General features: G+C 37.7%; 1 pseudogene; it reads left to right on the top strand.

Annotated features, from left to right (window-relative positions):
- Positions 1-9332: 9332 nt before the first annotated feature.
- Positions 9333-9697, top strand: LOC114513213 (annotated as a pseudogene).
- The last annotated feature ends 6930 nt before the right edge of the window (positions 9698-16627 follow it).

Below are 16627 nucleotides of genomic sequence, written 5' to 3'. Positions count from 1 at the left end.
ATAGGATGGTGTTGATACTACAGATAGATCTGGTGATGTTATTTTTCAAAGCTAAGAAGTAGAAATGCAATATGACAAAAAATTTTGTACTGTCCGAGGTATAGGTGATCAATCAGTATGTGAGATCAGTCTGGGTGCTGAAATACTGGATTTGGAGCTTTTCCTTGGTTAATAGAACCTAAATGTGACTTTGGAGAATCCATCCTGAAAGCAAGAACTGAATGGAGCTTTAGTGAAAAGTATCATGGGGGGAGGATAGGAGACTTTTAATTTTTACATTAATAATTTGTAAACAATTTTTAAATCAGTCCTTGGACTGAACAGAGTGTGCTCCACAGCCTTTGATTCATACTAAGATCTTAAAAAGAAATGTGTTAATGAAAGCTGGGTTTAAACCATTCTTGTTAGACTGATGGTTCTTGCCTGTGCATTAGAGTCAACTGGAGTGCTTTAAAGACATACTATGCCAATTTCCCATCACGTAGCAATTAATCAGAAAGGGCTGAGCATAGCTATTTTTAAAAAGCTACCCAGATGATTCTAATGTGCAGTAAGAGCTGAGGGCCACTGACCTAGGCACTGCTTTGCATTTACAAAAGCTGTTCTTTCACCTGGGTGCCCAAGATGATTCCTGTGAAGAAGCAGCAAGCTGTTAAAGTGGTTCTTGAAAGATAATTGCTAAGAATAAAAGCTTCAATTCAGGTTTAGCACAAAGCATTTTAGAAAAAGCGGCTGTTTTGGCAAATCAGTTTTAGAGTGTTAGGAATATCCTAAAGTAATCTTTACGAATCCTAAACCTCTGAATTTAGCACATCATTCATGCAGATTGGTGGGGCCAGTGTGACTTGAAGCAAAATGTGATTTTGTTTTAGGCTTTTAAATCGCAGTACTCTGGTGAAAATGTTGACACTGTTACTGTGACCTATAAGTACTTTTCATTCAGACACCTGCAGATCGAAATTTCTGAGGAAGAAAGAGCTAAGTGCTTGAGAGGTTGGGGAGTGGGTACCAAATCAGAATCTAAAGTCAGACTCCATTGTATTCAGTAATGCCTTGTTAGAGTGAGAGGATCCTCAACTGATAAAGCCGTTCTATATAGCAACAGTAAACAAGCCCACCAACTTTCAAAAAATGAAAATAAAAACTCAAACTGTGTTTCAGTGGAGATTTTAAAATAAAAATGCGCCACGTTTATTCTTTGTATTCTAAAATGCTTTATTTCTTCCAACAAAGGAAGTTCCTGCTTTATCTGAGATCCTTGCTGAGCTTTCTTTCAGACTTTTTTTTTTATAAGGCCAGTTTTATTATATTTGAAAAGGAAAAAGCAATGAGAGACAAGGCATTTACACAAGGTCATTCTAGGAGCTAGCTGGGATTAATACCCTAAACTGAATCTCATCTATGGTGGTTCTGTCTGGTGATAATTCTAACATTATATTTCAGAATTAATAATTACTAGTTAAAAACAAAGACTCTGGACTAATGAGAAAAATGACAGATCTCTACTGTAGTGATTGGAAAAAACATTGTTGTTAGCAAATCAGTTTTCTCAGCTTTTAGAATTGAAAGAATTTCAGTAGTCCTTGAGATTCTTTAGAGACTTTCAGTCTTTTAGAAAGCTCACTAAAACTTGAACTTTAACCCATCAGAAGAGTGAAATATTAAATTTATTTGTTTCTGGTTTGAATGTTGTCAGCCAAGTCCTGGCTCTATCATCTAATTATGGTTTCTGATTGGTAGTTAAGACTATAATTAAAAATAGAAAAATTATTCAATAACTGAAGTTGCAAATTATTTCAAAATGAGATCTATAGGGGGACAAAATAGATGCTTTTGTTGATGAGAATAGATTGGGAAGTATTGCTTTAGAGGAGGGTGAAAAGTTGGGGCTGGTTACAATTTTTTAGGCAAAGTAGCAGGGAGAGGTTCTCCCTCTATGATATTTCCATTATATTCCCAATGGAAATAAATTTATGTTTATAAGAGAGTTCTTAATAGGAGTGTGTCAAGAATAGCCAACATCCACCTCTAGAAGTACAGGAAAATACAAGATGAATGGAAAAACTGGTAGTTTTTTCTGTAGTTTAAATTCACTCTGTGTCCTAATATGTAAATGTTATATATTTGTGTAATCCACATTGCTTGTAATTCTTACCAGGGTATTTGAGAAATCAGTTCTATATGTTTTTCCTTGCCTTCTAGGCAGTTCCTTTCCCCAGGGCTCAGTAACAAATAACCCCTCACAGGGTTTCTGGTGCTGGCATCTAATATATCAATTGTAAGTCAAAGTTTGTAAACCATTGTTATTATCATTTTGACAATGCTTAATGAACATTGCTTAATGAACAATGCTTAATGCTTTCCTTACCTTTCCTTAAGGTAAGGAAATGGAAACTTCTGAAAATTTAAGTTGTTGAAAAGGTGGTAGATTGGCAGAATTGTGCTAAGGAAATCTTACCTACTAAAAATTGTGTAAAGGACTAGTTTTACATTTTCTTGTCACCTCCTTCTGTCTTCCTTCCCTCTCAGCACTTAAACTGTGTGTCATACTGGTGGTTCTCTTTTTTTTTTTTCTTAAAGATTTTATTTACTTATTTTTAGAGAGAGGGGAAGGGAAGGAGAAAGAGAGGGAGAGAAACATTAATATGTGGTTGCCTCTCAAGTGCCCCCTACTGGGGACCTAACCCACAACCCAGGCTTGTGCCCTGACTGTGAATTGAACTGGCAACCCTTTGGTTCACAGGCCAGCACTCAGTCCACTGAGGTACACCAGCCAGGGCTGGTTCTTAAAGTATGGTCCCCAGACCAGCAGTATCTACATCACTTGGGAACTTGAGAAAAAGAAAATTCTTGGGCTTAACTACAGACCTACTAAATCCAAAACTCAGGGGTGAGATGCTTACAGTTTGTGTTTTAACAAGCCCTCCAAGTGATTTTGATATCCACTAAAGTTTGAGAACCATTGTCTTATAGTATAGTTGTCAACATTGTTCCCTCATGATGGACCATGGCCACTACAGTTCTTAATATAGTACTGCAAACATAGTTGGTTATTTGACTTGAGAGCACAAGTATATTTTGTCAGGAGCTGCAACTGTAAGACATCATCTATCTTGTAGGGGAATATGTGGGAAGAAGAGATTAAAGTATTTGAGTTTTTTCTTTCCCTGTTTTTATACTGCAGCTGTTTGGAAAGCCTATGCAAAAAGGGCTATAAAGCATGGACCAACAATAGGATAAAGATGTGAAACTGATGGGGTATATTTTGGTACTCATCTAGGGTAAGAGTAATGAGCCTTAGCAGTTTTCCCCCTTGAGTTTATACTGTGAATGTAAGGGTAGAATTCTAAAACCTGATTTTAGAGAAGAAACTTTATAGTTGGAAAGTCTTTACTATTATATAAATATAATTTAAATTGCTTTGATAGGACTTTTTTTGTGAAGATGAGTAAACCTGGTTACCAAGCATTTTGAAAGGTTGATTTATTCAGTGTAAATAGCCAGAGCACCAAATCTCTTTTTACCCCACCATGTCTGTAAAGTATAGTTTCTCTACATTCAGCAACTTTGATTATTTTGTGGGCACATGACCACTATGTAATCAAGATCATGCCTCTTTTAAAGCATCTTATAGTTTAGTAATAAAAACTCAGAGTGAATGAAGGTTAAATGGAGACATAAGCCACCTATTATGAGAGCATGGGGGAATAGTTAGGACTTGTGAAATCTATGAAGGCTGAGACATTTTTAAACTTTGCTTTTTTAAGTAAGTATTTTTCTATACATTTGTTTGGTCTTTCTTGAAGCTTTGACCAAATGTTATGTTAGGAATAAAAAAATGTGGTGTTTTATTTTCTATTTTGTCTTCCCCTAAGGGCTCAAGAGTTCTCAAAGTGAGATTTGAGTAGATCTGGTAGCTGTAGGTTGAATGACACACCTGCCTAATAAGTGATGTTTTATCCCTTAAGACTGGGGTCCCTGACCTGATTTGTTTGGTTGTCCCAGGATAATTATTATTCTCCCTCTCATGCTCAAGAGTTGTGGTCTCCCTGCTGAGATAGCATGGCCTTCTAGGCGTAGATTCCATGTACCTAAAATAGGATAAGGGAAGACATCTTGCATCTTTTGGGGCTATTTGTTTATACATTCTTTTGTTTTTACAGCTGATGTTAATACACCAAGGTGTAATTAAAAACCCCCTCAAAATATGTGTAAGGCCTTAATCAAGAGAAAAAAGTAAATCTTGTTTATGTTATGTAAATTTAAGGGAGAAAGTCACTATCCCTCCTTTGTACAAAGTATACTAGAAATGTGCTAGATACTAAAAGTATTTAGTTTTTCTCCCTTCTGTCCTCTGCTTTAATTGAAGTAAGTTTTTTTGAAGAGGATCTAGAAAATACTTCGTAGGGATAAGACTGCTAAAGGCAGAAAATACTCACTTGATAAGAACTTCTACTTATTTATTTATTTATTTATTTTTATCCTCACCTGAGGACTTTTTTTTTCATTGCTTTTAGAGAGAGAGGAAGTGGGGGTGGGGAGGAGGTGAGAGAGAGAAACATTGATGTGAGAGAGAAATATCGACTGGTTGCTTCTCATAGGCTTCCTGGACAGGGGATAGAACCGGCAACTGAGGTTTGAACCCACAATGGGATGATGCTCCAACTAACTGAGCTGCATGGGCCAGGGCTACAATGTCTACTTTTTTTTTTTTTTTAATATTTTATTTATTTATTTTTTAGAGAGGGAAGGGAGGGAGATAGAGAGAGAGAGAGAAACATCAATGTGCGGTTGCTGGGGGTTATGGCCTGCAACCCAGGCATGTACCCTGGCTGGGAATCGAACCTGGGACACTTTGGTTCCCAGCCCGCGCTCAATCCACTGAGCTACGCCAGCCAGGGCTCAATGTCTACTTTTAATTGTAAGTCTAAATATACCTGAACTAATCAGTAAACTTGCAACAACCAAGTCATTATTCTATTTTACTTTTAAGTATATTTTAAAAAATTTATTTGCAGAGAGAAGGGGAGGGAGGGAGAGAGGGAGACATTGATGTGCGAAGAGAAACATTGATGGGTTGCCTCTCTCACATACCCAACTGGTGACCCAGTCCACAACCCAGACATGTGCCCTGACTGAGAATAGAATCTGCAAACCTTTGGTTCCCAGGCCTGCGCTCAATCTGCTGAGCCACACCAGCCAGGATCCAAGTTATTTTAAAATTAACTAGCTGCAGCAAAAAATTACAGTTTAAGAGGAACTAATTTTTGGCCTGTTATAAAATGGACCTTAGTTCAGTTTCAGCACTAAGTGAATATTTATTAGATGCACAGGACCAGGCTAGTAGGGTAGCAAATACAAAGCAGCATGTGGTTATGGCTTCCCTCAGGAAGATTTGTGATGTAACTGAGAGAAGTCACTGTGATATAATCTTCAGGGAAGTTTAAATGAGGTGAGGATTAAGAATGGGACTTAATGAAAAGCTAGAATAGGTATTTGAATAGTTGAAGGGCAAAGGGGTGACATTATATAATGAACAGAGTGAGAAAGAATAAGGCATATTTAGCATGGGAGTAAGCTGATTTTTACAGAGTTCAGAAGGTAGATTTGGAGCCATGTTCCAAACTCTCTTATCATAGAAATTATATCCTTTAAGCATGGAAGATTTTTACAGAGAATTGATTGAACAAAGTCAATCTGATGGTCATATAGTAAATGACTTTGAGGTATGAAGAAAAAATTGGAGGATAAAGAACCTAATTAAGGAACAGCATTATAGCCCACATGATGACTGTATTTCCCCTACTAAGGGAAATAGGCAAATAAGCCTTCTACCCCTTGTGGTTGACAAATAAGGACAGGAAAAGAAGGAAGAATAAAAAACGAAATGAACTTTGTCATAGGAAACATGTTCTTTATTTAAATAAATAAAAACATGTTAAGATGGCAACAGTGTTAAGAGTTGTTACATAAAACATGACAATTAAGATTTCTCCAAAGTTTTAAAAAAGATTTAATAAATCTTCTGTCTGTTGTCTTTTGAATCCACTTCTCCATCAGTTGTTCTGACCTGTGGGTAGAAAGAGTACATTGAGGTAGTGTCATTTTGGTAGCGAGTGTTTTTATGGAAGTCCTGACCTTGATGTGTGTTAGTAGCATTTCAAATAGGGTTTTAGGCAGTTCTTTCTCCAAAGTCTGATTTAAAGCTATCAGGATTTTTCCTACATTCTTTTGGGGAGGAGGAAGACTTAAAATAGAAAATACAGTTTATTTTTTAAAGAAGAAAAGCTTGTGTAAGAAACTTTGAAGATTTAGGATACGACATTAGTGATAGTTAAAATGATTTTCATATGTTAAATACTATTGTTAATGTATGTTAAAACTATGATATTAATTTAAAAAGTTACTCCACTTTTTCCATTGGACTTAGAGTTGTTAGGATGTTTTTCATCTATAATCTCTTATGTCTCTTGAGTCACTGTAGAAAATGACCAAAAGAATAAAGTTAGCTGGAAACCAGAGCTAGAGAATTAGTCTATAACTAATTTTAAGAGATTAAAGTTACTGTATCAAAAATAGTTACTAAATTCCAGAGTAGGATTTACTAATTTTTGTGCTAGCTCCTGCTTTATATAGTTACTCTGCACCTTCCTTTCCCCTGTGTATGTGGTGGGTCACTCCATTGATGGCACCTCTAACTCTTGGCTGTGCCCTTCAAGCTTGTTTGGTTGGGGAGCCTCATATGGTGAATGTATACTAACTCTTTCTCCTTCATCATTTTAAGAATTTGTTTTTTTATACCTTGAGAATCTTATAAGAATTGAGGGTCTTATGTAATCAAGTCTTTGATAAAGTCCTAAGTGGAGCCTTAGAAGAAGGAATGGAAGTACTCAGAGCCCATGAATACAGTTCTTTTAAAATTTGTAATTGAAGCTTAGGCATCTGCCATGCCTATGACTCAACTTAGTGGCCATCTCACTTTGAGTGTCCAGCTTAAAGGTATTCTGTTTCCTATTCCAATAGCTTCTATAAGATGATTTATCTTACCTTTCACAAACCAGCATTTTGGGAGCAAATGTTTTAAGAACAAATAAAGGTGCCCTGGCTGGTGTGGCTCAGTGGATTGAGTGCTGGCCTGTGAACCAAAGGATTGCTGGTTCAGTTCCCAGTCAGAGCACATGCCTGGATTGCAGGCCAGGTCCCCAGGAGGTGTGAGAAGCAACCACATATTGATATTTCTCTCCCACTCTTTCTCTTTCCCTTCCCTTCTCTCTAAAAATAAATAATAAAATCTTAAAAAAAAAGAACACATGAAGGAGAATGATATGTGTTATCTGGAAAGAGGAAGAAGTAACACATGTACTAAGCATTTTTATATTGTTGCATAAAAGGCTAGCTAGTACACAGATTTGAGTCCCCCTTCCATAGTGCCAGGTGATATTGTAACCTGTGGCGTCCTGTGGATTGGGAGATAAGGACATACTTCTAAGGCTTCTGGTTCCATGAATCCTAAATAGCAGAAACCTTGGGTTTGCAAAAATAAATATTGACATTTGAGATGAGGTAGTCTTGACATAGGCCTATTTTTTCTTCTCAAGAGTGATATAAAAGATATGGTATCTCTAGTCCTACTTATGAAACTCTTGGATAACTAAAGAAATAGCCTAGCCAGTTAGATAATAGGAGAAACTCACTACTTATATGCCTTGGAAGAGCAAAAAAAAATGAACATTTATACATATTTTTTGTCTTTGATTTTTTTTTTGAATTTGATGTTCCTTGGCTGTTCAATCAAGAGAGACAGGATTGCAGAGAAGCTTAGGGCAGGTTTAGTAGGTGTGGGATCCATTTTTTAGTCTTGTAGGTTGTTTTAAGTAGAGTACTTCCCCCAAATAGAGTATTAAACAAGGAGGATTCCTGGGAATACTTGCAGTATTGGGGTAAGATGAAGTTTAACATCATAAGCTTGAGTGCTGGAGAAAGCAAGGCTGGGCATCTGGTTCCTTTACCTGTTCAGCATTTCCCTCTTCCACCTCTTCTCCAAGCATATCTAAATTAAGTCCTTTGCTGGATGAGAATGCTACTTGTCAGACAGATCAGCATAGCTACTTTTGGGGAGAGAGGATTGGAAGAATGAACAGTATACCATGTTCAAGTTCATAATTATCTGAGAATGCCAGTATTGAGCCTCTAAAGTTGTAGGCATTAACATATGAAGACTCCCAGAAGCGAACTAAGAACACACCATCTCAAATATGCTGCATTTTACTGCCTGTAGGAGGATTACTTTCCCTTGTCTTTAGCTATCCTAGCAAACATTAACTTCAAGGCCCTTCAAGTTTCTAGGCAACAGCTACAGCTGAGATTTCTGCAAAGCAGGGACAGCATAGTCTGATAAGGGGGGAAAAATCAAGGCAGACTGGCATAAGCAGCAGAGATCGAAAAGTGATTAGAATAGCTCATTTCAATTCTGCTTTGCATCATGCCTAGGTCATAGAGAAAGGGCACAGAACTAGACTGTTAAATGTCAGTTTTCCTGAGGGCATTTAGGTGATTAAGTCCAAGGACTTAGACTCTTAGGAACACAAGCCAGTGTGATTCTTTAAAGCTTCCATTGCATATTAATGATTGTATTAGAGCCATAAACACATTATGAAGTGAACTGGACCTCTGGAAAGTAAAGGCTACAGTGAGGTTTCTGGTCAAGATGGTGGAGTAAGTAAATGTGGTATGTGAATCCTCCCACAACCACATCAGAGTTACAACTAAACTACAGAATGACTGTCATTCAGAATTGCCTGAATTCTAGATGAAGAGAACTTCTACATCTAAGGAGACAAAGAAATAGCCACATCAAGACTAGTAGGAGGGGCAGAGATGTGGAATAGGCTGGTCCCACACCCATGTGTGGTGGATAAAAATCAGGAGGGATATCTCTGTTGTGGAATTCCCCTCTGAGGAGAGAGGGGTACCGGCCCCACCTCAAGGTTCCAGTGCCAGGAAGAGAAGTCCCTATAAATTCTGGCTGTAAAAACCAGTGGGAATTGTGGCTGAGTGAGATGGATAGCAGCTGGAGTCCCAGGACCGCACATGAACTTATTTGGACTTTCTCTCTCTGAGCTCCAGTGCTGGGGTGGTAGTTTGAAGGGTACCAGGGACATAGAGGCAGTTACTGAATTGTCTGGCATCAGGATGAGAGCTGGAGGGGTAGCTTTCTTCCAGACAGAAGTGCTGGCAGGGGCCATTGTTCTTTTCCTTTCCTTTTTTTTTTTTTTTTTGTTAAAGATCTTATTTATTTGCTCTTTTGGGAATGGTGTCGTTGGGCATTAACAATGCTTCAGTGTTTGATATACTGTCAGAGACTGTCCTATAATACAGCCTCTAATAAAACTAGGCTGTCTGGAATCCCTGTTAATAGAACTGTTTACCTTCATACCAAGAAGTTTGGGAAAGCATCAAAATCTGCATATGGCGTGTGCCCAAGCTGACTTTGTGGAGTTCCTGCTATGAGACCTAAAGTTCTAATGAGGTTGTCTAAAACAAACAAACAAAAAAAACCAAATCGGCAGGGCCAACAGTGGATCCATGTGTGCTACGTGTATCTGTGACAGAATCAAGCATGCTTTCCTTAGTGAGGAGCAGAAAATCTTTGTGAAAGTATTGAAGGCACAAGCACAGAATCAGAAAGCTAAATAGAAAATGAAGTGGAAATTATTTTCAGTAATAAAAATAACTTCAGTCCTTCAGTAATTAAAGGACTGAAAAAATGATTTTACTTATTTATTTTTATAGAGATGAGAAGGGAGGGAGAAGGCAGAGAGAAATATCAAAATGCAAGAAACATTGATTGGTTGTCTCTTGTATGCCCCCAGCTGGGGACCTGGCCCACAACCCAGGCATGTTCCTTAACTGGAAATTGAACTGGCAAACTTTCAGTTTGTGTGATGATGCCTAACCCACTGAACCACACCAACCAGGCTGTTCCTTTTCTGAGCACACCCCCACAGAGCCAGCAGGCGGGCACCATTTCTGAGGTTCCATCAACCCAACTAACACTTAGCCCCATGCTGGTGATTCTCTGAGACCTTTTGCCTTCCCAGCTTGTGGGCAAGCTGTTTCCAATGGCTTTTCCTGCCTTGGCTCATGCTTCAGACTTTCCTAAAATCTCAAATAAGCAGCATCTGGCCTTGGTATGACCTGTACTTTGTACTAAGTGACCCCAGGCTTGGCACTAGCAGCAGCCAGCCTTGGTTCACAGCTTGGTGTCGCTTGGGCACCTCTAAGCTGAACACAAGTGGAAGCCATTTGCAGATCTCTTTGTGGTTCATGCTGGGTGGCCCCAGGAAGAACACAGGTAGTGGCTGACCTTGGCCTACACCTCCCAGAGGCCCCAGATCCAGTGCACCCAGTTGATAGCTTCACATTCAGATCACATTGAAGCACCACCTCTGCAAGTGACACCCTCAGTGGGCAGGTTTAGTGGGTACTAGAGCCCTACTGAAGTGAGTCTTGCTTTGTGGGTGGGTCCCTGTACAGCTGATCCTCCATATTGGTTGCAGGTCCTTGCAGCCACTTAACCTGTGGGTAAATCCCTCCTGTTGATGTACCAACAGTAATCAGGGCTCAATTAAAATAGGAGGGTGTACATAGCCCACAAGGTGGGTGGCACACCTGGAGTGCTCAGCCTGGGTGATTGGAGAGACTGTGCTACTGAAGTACCTACTTCATAAGGCCACTCTACCAAGCCTGGGAGATGTAGAAGCTCTGTGTAATACATTGAAACAACCACAGGGAGGCTGCCAAAATGAGGAAGCAAAGAAACATGTCCCAAATGAAATAACAGAACAAAACTCCAGAAAAAGAGCTAAACAAAATGGAGACAAGCAATCTACTAGATGCAGAGTTCAAACACTGGTTATAAGGATGCTCAATGAACTTAGGGGAAAAGAAGATGAACTTAATGAGACTGTCAACAAAAAGATAGGAAACATAAACACAGAACTAGAGAAGATAAAAAAGAACCAGTCAAAAATGAAAAAATACATTAACTGAAATGAAGATTACAGGGAATCAACAGTTGGAGTAAGTGAAGCAGAGGGTCAAGTCAGAGATTTGGAAGATAAGGAATCAGAAAACACCCAATCAGAATAGCAAAAAAGAATGAAGTATTTTAAAAATGAGGTTAGTATAAGGACCACTGGGACAACTTTAAGTGTACCAACATTCACATCATGGGGGTGCCAGAAAGAAAAGAGAGAGAGCAAGAAATTGAAAAATCTATCTGAAAAATAATGATGAGAAACTTCCCTAACCTGGTGAAGAAAATAGACATACAGGTCCAGGAAGTTCAGAGAATCACAAACAAGATGAACCCAGAAAGGCCCACACCAATAAATGGTGTGGTTAAAGACAAAGAGAGAATCTCTGGCCCACACCAAAAAAAGCCAAAGGTTAAAGACAAAGAGAGAATCTTAAAAACAGCAAGAGAAAACAGTTACCTACAAGGGGGTTCCCATAAGACTGTCAGATGATTTCCCAAAAGAAACTTTTCAGGTCAGAAGGGATTGGCAAGAAATATTCAAAGTGATGAAAAACAAGGATCTAACAACCAAGATTACTTTACCCAGCAAAGCTATCATTTAAAATTGAGAACAGATAAAGAGCTTCCCAGACAAGAAAAAGCTAGAGTTCATTATCACCAAACTAGTATTACAAAAAATGTTAAATAAGGGTCTTCTTTATAAAGAAGGAAAAAATTAAAAATATGAATAATAAAATGACAATAACATATCTATCAACAATTGAATTTAAAAAAACAAAATAAATGAACAAGCAAAACAGAAACAGCCTCATAGATACAGAGAACATTTTGGCAGTTGCCAGATGGAAGGGGAGTTAGAAGATGGGTGAAAAAGTGAAGGGGATAAGAAGTACAAATTGGTAGTTACAGAATATTCACAGAGATGTAAAGTACAGCATAGGGAATACAATAAATAATACTACAATAACTATGTATGGTGTCATATGGGTACTAGATTTATTGGAATGATCACTTAGTAAGTTAGATAATATTTAATCATTGGATTGTATACCTGAAACTACTATAATATTGTATGCCAACTATAATTAAAAAATAAAAAATATTAGAAAAAATAAGATACAGTATAAGTATTGTATATAAGTATTGTAAGATACTGTATAAGTACAGTATCAGTATTGTATATAGTTATCTTAGATTCTTAAAGGTAATAGGAAAAGACCTTCAATACCTAAATGTTGTCTTCAGGTAATCCCAAAACTTTATTTTAGTCAGCAGCCTAGAAAAGTGAGAAATTTGTTAAGGCTGGTCTCAATAAACAAAGAATGCTTCAGAATAGGTAGTAAGATTTGGCAACTTTGAATCATTCATCTAATTATTAATAGTTGAATATTGAAGTAGGGAGACCAAGATTATAATGGAGGGCATTTTGTTTAATACTTTGTAGCCTTGGAAAGATCTTAATGTACCTTAACACTAAAGGATCTTCAGCCCTATCTTATTCTTGAAGCCTTTTTCTCCAGAGTCCAAAGGGAAGTTTCATTTGAAAAGTAAAACAATTGTCTGTAAGGCAAAACAAGGCAAACAGCCGAAGTTTGAGGAGAGGGAAAGCACAGTACCTTTCTATCAAGTGATATGAGTCAACTTTCTGTTCAGTCTATTTAATTCCCATTCTCCCACTGTATGTTCTATGGTTTCTTAGAGGTTTGCAAGTTTTTGAAATTAAGTCTTGGAGAAGTGGTTCTCAATCTTAGTTGTGTAAAACTGAGTAGTTTTAAAGTGACAGATCCTTTGGCCCCATTCTAGAACTCTTGGGTTAGAATATTTACAAATGGGGTCTGGCTAACTGTGGCTTTAAAAGAGTTCCACAAGAGATTCTGATTTGTAGCTAGAGTTACTGTACTAGGCCCTTCTCTAGAGCAATTATGCTACACTTAGATGGGCTCCTTTCATTTCTAGGAGGAACTACCAGATGATCTCTCCAATGAAGTTTCCCTAAAGACTACCAGTTGGCATGATTAATCCCATTTTTAAAAATGGCCTTTTAATTAAAAAAAATTATTTTTATTTATAATTTTTTTAATTTTAATCATTGTTCAAGTATAGTTTTCTCCCTTTTACTCCCAATCCAGCCCACCCACCCAACCCTCCCCACTTCCATATTTTATTAATTTGAGACAGAGAGAGAGAGAGAAGGAGAGACATATTTTTCCCCCCACTTATTTATGCATTCATTGGTTGATTCTTATATGTGCCCTGACCAGAGGTCAAACCCACAACCTTGGCATATTGAGACAATGCTCTAACCAACTGAGCTGCCTGGCCAGGGCCTAAACCTGGCCTTTTTTAATTTTTATGGGGTGCCAAATAGAATTCCACAGAAAGCTTATGCATTCTCAGAAATCAAAATTTTACTTTACTGTTGACATTCCTAATTCAATGTACAGGTCTTGAGCCACATGTTTTATATACCATATCATTTAATCACTTCCACAGTTGTGTGAGGGATGATCACCATATTGCAGGCTAGGAAACTGACTCACTGCTGATAGATAACCTAAAGTTACAAAACTAGTATTAGTTTGAATATTATATTATTCTTATTTGAGGTAAAACATGTAAAGCACTTAAAGTACCTGGTTCATAGTAAATAGCTAAGTTATTAATTTACATGTAGTAACTTATTTAATACATATAATAACCCCTGAAATAGGAAATATTAGCAATATCATCTCCATTTTACAGAGAGGGAAACTGGTTTGTAAAACTGAACTGGTAGGTGATAGAGCTGAGATGTGAATTCAAGCTATCTGGCTCCAGAACCTGGGCTCTTAGCTTCTCATTATAAGGCTTAGCTCACTGTATTCAACTACATATGAACCCAAAATTCTGTTTGATGCCAAAATGTAGGCTTTTCTCGTACACCAATTATAGGCAAATAAGTCATCCCAGAAATCTTACAGTTTAGCTGGGGTGGCAGTGTAATACAAAATGAACAATTACAGGTGGACTTGAATATTTAGATGTAAAGTATGTACTTTACACCAAATGTACTTTATACCAGTACTGCAGGGACTGTTCAGCAGGGCTGGACTTGGGTCTATTTGAGCTAGATCTAGAAGATTGATTAGGATTTGGGTCAGCAAGAGGGAAAGCATATATACGTGAGAAAGGCAGAAATGAACATAGCATATTCACAGTACACTGAGAACATGGTTCCCACTATGTTGGGAAGCACGTATTAGGAGACAGTAGAAAATAAGATTATCTTGGTATAGAAAGTCTTTAACACAAATTTCAGGATGAGGATAAATGCAAGTGAGAAAGATCCAATAGAACTACACTAACTTGTAAGAAGGCTACTGTTATACTGTTGCTCAGCTTCCTAGATGCACTGCCTGCTCTTTATTCTCCCTTGTCAAGGTGAAAGACCAAATAGAAATCCTACAAATCTCTGTAGAAGAACCTGGGTTGCGGGGGTTCTTTGATGACAACAGGTGATTCAAATCTTCAGGGCAAATATTCCTAATACCATGACCACAGGTTTCCAGGGACACACCCAGGAAATAATATGGAAGGCAAATTCTATTTTCCAAAAATGCAAAGTTTCTCTTGGAGATTGAAATTTCATGTGTCAAGCATTGCCATCTTCTTGTTTCTTTATTTTTTAATTAAAAACATTAAATATATATATATATATATATATATATATATATATATATATATTCCAGAGGGCAAGAAGAAGGGAGGGGAGAGAGAGAGAGAGACATCGAATATGAGAGAAACATTGGCAGGTTGCCTCCTGCACATGCCCCAACTGGGACCGAACCTGTAACCTATGCTTGTGCCCTTATCAGATATTGAACCTGCAACATTTTGGTGCATGGGACAATGCTCCAACCAACTGAGTCATAGCAGCTTGGCTTCTTCTTTCTTTAAAAAATACATTCTCTTGGGAGCAAATATGTTAAGTTCCTTAAATAATAATGTAATCAGCTTCCCTCACCCTCAGTCCCAGGATATATTGGAATAATGTGAGAGACCTGAATATGGAAAGTGACAATGGTTGAAAAGTGGGAAAACAGTATTAGAAAGCAGGTAAACATGAAGACAATTCTGTTTGATTTAGAATTTTCTCAAGGATCTTCTTCCTTGAAACACACTTGAAAGTGAATTGGTTTTCTTGAATTAGACAGTTATAGCTTGGTTGGAATGACAAAAATATTTTATTTTATTTTTTATTTTTAAAAAGATTTTATTCATTCATTTCTAGACAGAAGGGAGGGAGAAAGAGAGGGAGAGAAGAAACATCAATGTGTGGTTGCCTCCTGTGCACCCCCAACTGGGGACTCAGCCCGCAACCCAGACATGTGCCCCAACCAGGAACTGAACTGATGAACCTTTGGTTCCCAGGCTGGAACTCAATCCACTGAGCCATACCAGCCAGATGTAATGGTAAGAATATTATAGCGCTAAAATTCACGCTGTCTTCTAAAATTTAAAGTCTATTATTAATTTCCCCTTGTTAATCTCAGTTAATTTGGTTTTTCTTCATGGGACCTATTTTCCATTTTAGTCTTAATAATTCAATAAATAAATTAGCTTATTTATTGAGTGGCTACTGTGTCCAGGAGGTGGTATCAGCATTTCTCATTATGTTTCTGATGGAACATTTGTACTAAAACCTCCTACAGTTTTTATAAATGCAGACTTCTAGGCCCACTGCAGACCTACCAATTCTCAGTCTCCAGAGATAGGGATTGAACTCCATTTTGTAAGTACCTGTAGGAACCATTGTATTAAAGCGGTGTTTCTCAAACTCGAGAGTGTATTGGAATAGCCTGGAGGGCTTTTTAAACCACAGTGCTGGACCCTACCCCAGAGTTTTGGATTTAGTAAGTCTGGGTAGAGCCTCAGAATTTCTATGTCTAGTAAGTTTCCAGGTGATGTCATGTAACCACATTTTGAGAATCACTGTACTAGAGCATTGGAGGGATATAAAGAAGTATTAGATACAATTCTTATCATTAAGGAGTTTATGATGTAGTTGGGGGAGATAATACATACAGTTAAAAATATAACAAGAAATACAATGTTATATATATTATATATAATATTTGACATTAGATGGAATAAATAAGAGGACTTGGAACTTAATTTAGGCCCTAAAGAATGGGTAGGCCTAGGGTTCAGGAGAGAGTAACATGGGTATTTTTGATGGGGGTATAAAAGTAGAAAAGTATAGGGTCTGGCACAAATAATGCCCCCTTTTTATTACAAAATCATAACTATGTAATTCTGTAACATAACAATATCACACTCAAGCACAGCATATGACATTTTAGGTGAAATGTTTAAATTTCTGTCTATCTTGTGTGAGACATTCACATACCCTACCACACTCAAGCAAACCTTACTTCTGCCAGACCCTGTATAAAGGTACAAGGGAGTGGGGTGGTCAATATTCATTTGTTTGGTACAGAGCTTTATACAGGACATTAGTGGAGGGGTAAGACCAAAAAGGTTGATGCCAGACTATGAAGAGCTTTCAAAGCCTATCTCTTTCTCCTGCTTCCACCCATTTCACAG

The sequence above is a fragment of the Phyllostomus discolor genome, chromosome 2 (genome assembly GCF_004126475.2).
Source record: "Phyllostomus discolor isolate MPI-MPIP mPhyDis1 chromosome 2, mPhyDis1.pri.v3, whole genome shotgun sequence".
In the NCBI taxonomy this organism is placed as follows: domain Eukaryota; kingdom Metazoa; phylum Chordata; class Mammalia; order Chiroptera; family Phyllostomidae; genus Phyllostomus; species Phyllostomus discolor.
The sequence above is the reverse complement of the archived record's forward strand: the minus strand, read 5'-3'. Positions and strand labels throughout refer to the sequence as shown.